The sequence below is a fragment of the Peromyscus californicus genome, unplaced genomic scaffold (assembly GCF_007827085.1).
Source record: "Peromyscus californicus insignis strain IS unplaced genomic scaffold, ASM782708v3 Scaffold_5__1_contigs__length_169319896, whole genome shotgun sequence".
NCBI lineage: Eukaryota > Metazoa > Chordata > Mammalia > Rodentia > Cricetidae > Peromyscus > Peromyscus californicus.
Window position 1 is genome coordinate 114,648,400 of NW_026294573.1, and position 9,002 is coordinate 114,657,401.

At 39.5% G+C, this 9,002-nt stretch overlaps 1 long non-coding RNA gene across 1 annotated transcript; it reads left to right on the top strand.

The window, feature by feature from the left end:
• The first annotated feature begins 5,708 nt into the window (after positions 1 to 5,708).
• Positions 5,709 to 8,432, top strand: LOC128096028 (uncharacterized). Its single transcript, XR_008213503.1, has 3 exons — positions 5,709 to 5,859; positions 6,801 to 6,925; positions 8,020 to 8,432. It is a non-coding gene; the product is annotated as an uncharacterized LOC128096028 (long non-coding RNA).
• The last annotated feature ends 570 nt before the right edge of the window (positions 8,433 to 9,002 follow it).

A 9,002-nucleotide genomic window follows, 5' to 3' on the forward strand; every position in this document is an offset into this window, starting at 1 on the left:
ATTTGCTTTATGACTGAGTATGTGATCAATTTTAGAGAAGGTTCCATGAAGTACTGAGAAGGTATATTCTTTTGTGTTTGGGTAAAATGTTCTGTAGATGTCTATTAAGTCCTTGTGAGTCTATTAGTTCCCTTGTTTCTCTGTTAAGTTTCTGTCTGGCAGACCTATCCATTGGTGAGAGTGGGGTGTTGAAGTCTCCCACTGTTAATGTATGGGGTTTGATATGTGATTTAAGCTTTAGTAATGTTTCTTTTACAAATGTGGTTGCCCTTGTATTTGGAGCATAGATTTCAGAACTGAGACTTCATCTTGGTGGATTTTTTTCTTTGATGAATATAAAATGTACTTCTCAAGCTCTTTTGATTAATTTTAGTTTGTCATCTATTTTGTTAGATATAAGGATAGCTACATTGGCTTGCTTCTTAGATCTATTTGATTGGAAAATCTTTTGCCAGCCCTTTACTCTGAGTAATGTCTGTTCTTGAAATTGAGGTGTGTTTCTTGTATGCAGCAGAAAGATGGATTCTGTTTTTGGATCCATTCTATTAGCCTGTGTCTTTTTATTGGTAAATTGAGTCCACTGATATTAAGGGATGTTATTGACCGGCGGTTGTTAATTCCTGTTATTTTTTTGGTTTTGGTGGTGGTGACGGTAGTGTGTGTGTTTCCCTTCTTTAGGTTTTGCTGTTGTGAGATTATCTATTGCCTGTGTTTTCATGGATGTAATTGAGTTCCTTGGGTTGGAATTTTCCTTCTAGTACTTTCTGTAGTGCTGGGTTTATGGATATATATTGTTTAAATCTGTCTTTGTCACGAAATATCTTGTTTTCTCTTTCTATGTTGATTGAAAGTTTTGTTGGGTATAGTAGTCTGGGCTGGCATCCGTGGTCCCTTATCCATATCTGTAAATCATCTGTCCAGGACCTTCTGGCTTTCAAGGTCTCCATTGAGAAGTTGGGTGTAATTCTGATAGTTCTACCTTTATATGTTACTTGGTCTTTTTCCTTTGTAGCTCTTAAAATTCTTTCTTTTTTCTGTATGTTTAGTGTTTTGATTATTATGTGGCAAAGGGACTTTTTTTTTTTGGTCCAACCTATTTGATATGCAGTTATTTTCTTGTACCTTTATAGGCATATCTTTCTCTAGGTTGAGAAAGTTTTTTTTTTATGATTTTGTTGAATATGTTTTCTGTATCTTTGAGCTGGGATCCTTCTTTCTCTATCCCTGTTATTCTTAGAATTGGTCTTTTCGTGGTGTCCCAGATTTCTTGAATATTTTGTGTTAGGAATTTATTGGATTTAACATTTTCTTTGACTGATAATCTATTTCCTCAATCATGTCTTCAACACCTGAGGTTCTCACTTCCATCTCTTGTACACTGTTGGTGATGCTTGTATCTGTAGTTCCTGTTCACATCCTCAATTTTTCCATTTCCAGAATTCCCTTGGTTTGTATTTTCTTTATTGTTTCTATTTCAGTTTTCAAGTCTTAAACTGTTTCCTGTTTCCTTCACCTGTTTGATTGTTTTTTTCTTGGCTTTCTTTATGAGATTTATTGATTTCTTCTAATTTTTGTTTGTCTTTTCCTCGACTTTAAGGGATTTTTTCATTTCCTCTTTAAGAGCCTCTATCATCTTCATAAAGTAATTTTTAAGTTCATTTTCTCATGTTTCAGCTGCATTGGAATGTTCTGGTTTTGTTGCTGTAGGATCATTGGGTGGTGCCATATTGCTCTTTTGTTGTTGAATGTATTCTTACACTGGTGTTTACTCATCTTTTCTTCCACTGGTTTGACTTTTGCCTTTGCCTCTTCTTCCAACTGTTGTGGTTTGAACCTGTGCCTATGTAGTCTGCTGGGGTTGCCAGGGAGGGCTAGCCATGGGGAGGTTATTCAGGTGCTTGGGGTTGTGCGGCAGGGTGGGTCTTGGTGGGACAGCTCCATTAGGTGGTGGGGTGGGGGCACAGCCTGGAGGCAGGTATCTCACCTGCTTGCAGGCTGGTGGAGACTGCCTTTTGTGTTCCTTTTAATCTCTCAAATTCATTCAAAATCCTGTAACCAAGATGATGACATTAGGAGATGCAAGTTTCTAGGGAGTGGTTAGGTTGTGGAGATGGTAGCCCCATGACTGATGGTGTCCTTTCCCTTACAGAAGTATTTCAGTTTCTTGAGTCTCATTTATTAATTGTTGATCTTAGTGCCTGTGATATTGGTTTCCTGTTTAGGAAGTTGTCTCCTATGCCAATGTGTTCAAGGCTATTCTCCACTTTCTCTTCTATCAGGTTCAGTGTATCTGGATCTTTGATCCACTCAGACTTGAGTTTTGTGCAGGGTGATAGACATGGATCTATTTGCATTTTTCTACAAGCAGACATCCAGTTATTCCAGCACCATTTGTTGAAGATGCTTTTTTTTCTATAATATAATTTTGGCTTCTTTGTCAAAACTCAGGTGCCCATAGGTGTGTGGATTTATATCTGGGTCTTTGATTCAATTACATTGATCCATCTGTCTGTTCTTATGCCAATACCATGTGGTTTTTTTTTTTTTGTTTGTTTGTTTTTTTTTTTTTTTGGTTTTTCGAGACAGGGTTTCCCTGTGTAGCTTTGCGCCTTTTCCTGGAACTCACTTGGTTGCCCAGGCTGGCCTCGAACTCACAGAGATCCGCCTGGCTCTGCCTCCCGAGTGCTGGGATTAAAGGCGTGCGCCACCACTGCCCGGCCCCATGTGGTTTTTATTACTGTGGCTCTGTAGTAGAGCTTGAAATCAGAGGTGGTGATATCTCTAGAAGGTCTTTTATTGTACAAGATTGCTTTAGCTATCCTGGGTTTTTTGTTTTTTTCATATGAATTTGAGTTTTGTTCTTTCAAGGTCTGTAAAGAATTGTGCTGAGACTTCAATGAGGATTGCATTGAATCTGTAAATTGCTTTTGATAAGATGGCTATTTTTACTATGTTAATCCTACCAATCCATGAGCATGGGAGATCTTTCCATCTTCTGATATCTTCTCCAATTTCTTTCTTCAAAGACTTTTTTTTTTTTTTTTTTCCGAGACAGGATTTCTCTGTGTAGTTTTGCGCCTTTCCTGGAAATCATTTTGTAGATCAGGCTGGCCTCCAACTTACTGAGATCCGCCTGGCTCTGCCTCCGGAATGCTGGGATTAAAGGCATGCACCACCACTGTCCGGCAAGACTTGAAGTTCTTGTCACATAGGTCTTTCGCTTGCTTGGTTAGAGTTACACCAAAACATTTTACATTGTATGAGGCTATTGTGAAGGGTATGGATTCTTTCTTAGCCCATTTGTATATAGGAGGACTGCTGATTTTTTTGAGTTAATGTTGTATTCAACCACTTGACTAAAGATGCTTATCAGCTGTAGGATCTATCTGGTAGAATTTTGAGGGTTGCTTGTGTACACTATCATATCATCTGTAAATAAAGATACTTTAACTTCTTTCTTTCCAATTTGTATCCTTTTAATTTCCTTTATTGCTCTAGCTAGAACTTCAAATACAATATTGAATAGGTATGGAGAGAGTGGACAACCTAGCCTTGTTCCTGATTTTAATGGAATTGCTTTGAGTTTCTATTTAATTTGACATTGGCAAAACAACAACCTCCAGAATGGGAAAAGATCTTCACCAATCCCACATCTAATAGAGGGCTGATTTCAAAAGTATATAAAGAACTCAAGAAACTAAACATCAAAAAACTAACTAATCCAATTAAAAAATGGGATACAGATCTAAATAGAGAATTCTCAACAGAGAAATCACCAGTGGCTGCGAAATACTTTAAGAAATGTTCAACATCCTTAGCCATCAGGGAAATGCAAATCAAAATGACTCTGAGATTCCATCTTACACATGTCAGAATGGCTAATGTCAAAAAATATCTCCACTTTGAGAGTCAGTGTTGTGATTTCTTAGAAAACTGGAAATCAATCTACCACAAGACTCAGCTATAACACTCTTGGGCATATACCCAAAGGGTGCTCAATTATACCACATGGACACTTGCTCAACTATGTTCATAGCAGCTTTATTTGTAGTAGCCAGAACCTGAAAACAACCTAAATGTCTTTCAACCAAGGAATGGATAAAGAAAATGTGGTACATTTACACAATGGAGTACTACTCAGCTGTTAAAAAACAATGACTGATATCAAGAAATTTGCAGGCAAATGGATGAGACTAGAAAAAAAATCATCCTAAGTGAGGTAACCTAGACCCAGAAAGACAAACGTGGTAAGTACTCACTCATAAGTGGATATTAGCTGTAAAATAAAAGATAACCATGCTACTATCCACAGATCCAGAGATTCTAAGTAATAAGGAGGGCTCAAGGGGGGATACCTGGACCTCCCTGGGAAGGGGAAATAGAAGAGATTTCATGAATGGACTGCAGAAGAATGGGAATATGAGCTATTAGGTTGTGGAGAGATGTAGGGAGAGTACTGAAAGAGACTCCTGGAAAGGGGGAGGATTTTGGAGTCAGGTAGAAACTTGGCACAAGAGAATCTCCCAGGTATCTCCAAGGATGACCCCAGCTAAGACTCCTAGCAATAGTGGATATGCAGCCTGAACTGGTCATTTCCTGTGACCAGGCAAGACTTCAAGTGGAGGGGTTGGGATACTAACCCAGGGACGTAACCTTTGACCTACAGTCTGTCCTGCCTGTGGGATGTGCTGGGTTAAATGTGGCCTAGAAATTGAGGGAGTGACAAACCAATGACTGGCCTAGCCTAAAACCCATGCCAGGAGAGTAAGCCCACCCTGGACACTGCCTGGAGCACCAGGATCCACAGGCTGGATGATCCAGAGTCCTAGGATAGAACCAAACATGACTGGAGAAAAACTATCAGTGTAACGATGCCTAACAGTATTCTGGTATACTACTCACAGATTGGTGCCTAGCCCAATTATCATCAGAGAGGCTTCATCCAGCAACTGATGGAAACAGATGCAGACTCACAGCCTAACATTAGGAGGAGCTTGGGGAATCCTGCAGAAGAGGGGGAGAAAGGATTGTAGGAGTCAGAGGGATCAAGGACAGTATAAGAAAACCCACAGAATCAACTAATCTGGGCTCATAGGGGCTCACAGAGACTGAATCAACAACCAGGGAGCCTTCATGGGACTGACCTAGGCACTCTGCATATACGTTACAGTTGTGTAATTTGGTCCTCTTGTGAGAATCCTAACAATGGAAGCAGGGGCTGTCTCTAACTCTTTTACTTGCTTTTGGAACCCTACTTCTCATACTGGGTCACTTTGCCCAGCCATAACACATGGGGAGATGCTTAGTCTTCCTGCAACTTGAAATGCCATGATTTGTTGATATTTATGGGTGGCCTGTCTTTTCCTTAACAGAAATGGAGGAGAAATGGATTGGGGCATGGGGACAGAGGGGTGGTGGTGGTGGGTTGGGAGGAGAGGAGGGAGGGGAAACTGTGGCTGGGATGTAAAATAAATAAATAAATAAATTTAAAAAATTACAGAACTTCCAATATTCAAGAGAACAACCTGATCCTTTTACCATGTGAGGATATAACCAAAAGTTATCATCTGTGAGAAATGAGTCCTCACCAATTTTATGTTATACTACTATCACCTTGATCACAACCTCTACAGTTTTGAAAAACAATTCTCTGCTGTTTGTGGTGTATGTATAGTTTCCCCCATCTATGGTATTTTGTTACAGCTTCCCAAGTGAACTATTAGAAGATGAAGAGTGTTTAGTTACATCAGTTGTCTCATCAATGAACTGGACTTGTGGGCATTGTGGACCTGGATGAAGTGTGGACATGGATGAAGTGTGGACTTCAGTGAAAGCAAGATATGTCATCTCAACATTCATGTATGTCCAGTGCAAAGATAGTGTCTTAGTTAGGGTTTCTATTGTTCTGATTAAGCACCATGACCAAAACCAACTTTGGGAAGAAAGGATTTATATCATCTTACTGCTTGCAGTCCATCATTTAGGGAATCTATGCCAGGATCTCAGTGTAAGAACCTGGAGGCAGGAACGGAAGGAAGCAGGAACTGGAGGAGTGTGGCTCACTGGTTCTTATAGCTGCCAGGACCACCAGCCCAAAGACTGCACCTCCTGCAGTGAGATTAGCCCTTACGCATCAATTATCAATTAAGAAAATGGCCCACAGATTTGCCCACAGGCCAATCTAGTGAGGGAATTTTCTCACTGAGGTTCCCTTTTATATCAAGCTAGCCAGCACAGATAGTTTCTTGCCATATTACCATATATGTTATTGTCATCACCATTGTGTAAGTAGGAGACAAGGTAATAAGCATCAGTTTGAATTCTGGGACCACTGGTAACTAACTCTAAACCTTGGTATCGTCATCTATAAGAAGTAAAGCACTGAACTCACTGGTCAGTGCAGAAGATAGCCCCTCCCCCCCCAGCATTGCTACTGTAGTTCTTGGTATTTGATACATACTTACTAATCATTAGTCAAGACTTTGGTTGTTTTTCTAACATGTGCACTGGTTCTCATTATTCATAGTATTCATGTTCTCTTACATTACTTGAACAGTCAATTAGCACCTCCTGAGTCATTGTTTCTGAAGATGATATAGGGTTAAGGCATTTTGAACCTTGGGCCACGTCTTTGTCAATGAATACATAATCCTGTTTTATATATGTTTCTGTTTAAAGACACCTTATTACATATGCATAAATAAAATATGCGTTATTAACTTACTGACTTTATACTCATCCTAGAATCCACACAGATTGAATATTATCTAACACATATGTTCTCTGTGCTCTCATTCCAGAAGCATTTCAGCATTATAATTGGGACCAATTAAACAGAAAGTCACCGAAACCCCAAATGACACTTTGGATATTATGAAGAAGGCAGAGCATGAGCTTTAACCTTAGCTGGGAATTTGTTTGCTGGGTGAGTTAAAGTTTTTGGAGTTTTGAAGAAGGTATAAAAAATTATTTAGAGAGTTGCATAATATTCATTTGAATAGAAATAAATTGTAATCGAATTTATAACCATAAGATTCATGAATAACGATAACTGCCTACATCGGGTGACCAGTACCTAGTGATCGAAGGACTATTTATCTGTGATGAAACAGGAAAGTATCAGGAAAAGCAGCTCATTCCATCCTTGGCCAGAGCTTTTACAGAGCTTGCCAAGTTCTGCCCCATGGGACCTTGAAGAAGCACTTCAACATTCCTTTAAAATGACAGCTATTCATATCCTGGAAGACACTGTTGTCTCTCCTTGGACTGAACAGTAGGTTAAGCAGCCCCTTTTCCTGTAGCTATTCTCCATATGATAATTCTACGATTGCCCTCCCTGTCCCTGTTGCCCTTCCAGAAGACCTTCAGTATTTCAACATCTTTTTTCTTCTATTGTTTTTGAGACTATAATATAATTACATCATTTCTCCCTTTCTTTTTTTTTCTCTTCAACCCTTCTCATATACCCCTTGGCTCTCTTTCAAATCCATGGCCTTTGTTTTTATTGATTCTTGTCACATGTGAGTACACACACACACACACACACACACACATTCCCCAATATAGCCCAATCAGTCTGTTCAATGCTACCTGGCTATATGTTTTCAGGGCTGACCACTGGTATTAGATAACCAATTGGTGTGCTCTTCCCAGGGGAAGACTATTGCTCTCATTCCCAGCATTCCTCAGTTGCCTGTAGCTCTTTGCTTAGGCTTGTGGCCCTGTGGGATTTTCCCTGACCACTTTGGCATGGCTGTTGGTGTCATCTTTGTTGAGCTCACACTTGGGCAGCCATGTTGTTGAGACTCCATGAATGTAGCTTCTGACATTCCTAGGAGACACAGTCTCACAGCACACCCCCTGATCCTCCGGGTCTTACCATCCTTGGATATCTTTTTTAAAGCGAGGAGCTCTGGACTAAAGATGAGCACATGAATGCCAGGTGAAGTCTGACCATAGCTCCACAGAAAAGTGGCAGTTAACTCTCACATTCTCTCTTTGACTAAATTTTTTTTTCAGAATTTGAATGGAAGAGACTGTTGATATCCAGACAGTAAACACCCATGCTTCTTACCATTCCTGTGCCTCATGCATCTAGGCAGGACCATATACATGCTTTTTGCCTGTGGATCACAAGTGGCGATGGTGTTATGCACTGGTAAGCCTCTAATGTGTCTCAAAGAATTCCCAGTAGCCACTTTAGGAGCAACAAGGTAAAAGCAGCCCTGAGTTCCGAGGGACCATAGGTGGAGAGCTGAGCATAAGGGCTGTCTCACCTGCCCTGAGACCTGCACAACTGAAAGAATCTCCGTTTTATTTTTTCAAACAGCACATAGTCTTAATTTGTATCACACACATAACTCACAAAGCCTTTTTGATAGTCATAGTACCCTGCCAATACATCCACTTAGATGAAGTCAACAAATTTTTTATTTTTGGATAGAAGTCCAAGTACTACGTTTATTTTTATTAGATTTTATTTATTTATTTAGCTATAGCAAATCTTTTTCCAGCTTCTCAAAAAAAAAAAACTTCTGTTATTTTTTCCAATCTTGTATCTTCTGCAAATGGATAATTCTTTAAATTCATAGGTAAACACTTTATTATTCAATGCCTTGGAGTTAGCATTTGGGCAAACAAGATGCAAATTATATATCTTGTCCAATACAGATTATTTTTCCATGTGAATTATTCATCAGTGCTGGTGATGGTCAATTTTCTTCAGTTCCCCTCTCTTTTGTATGCTTTTTGTCTATTCTGGTTTGTATGTTTTGATTGTATTTTCCAAGGATTCCTACATTTTGTTCTACTGTGAGGAATTATGAGGATGGGAACTTTATCTGACTGTGTAATTAAGGGTTTGAGGTCTTTGGAAATAGAATTAGATAAGTAATCATGGCAGAATTCCCTTGATTGATTGCTGGTGGCTTTATGAAGGACATCCCAGAAGACACAAGCACACAGACTTCCTGTCTCTTGGGTGATGCTCTATAAAACCTGAA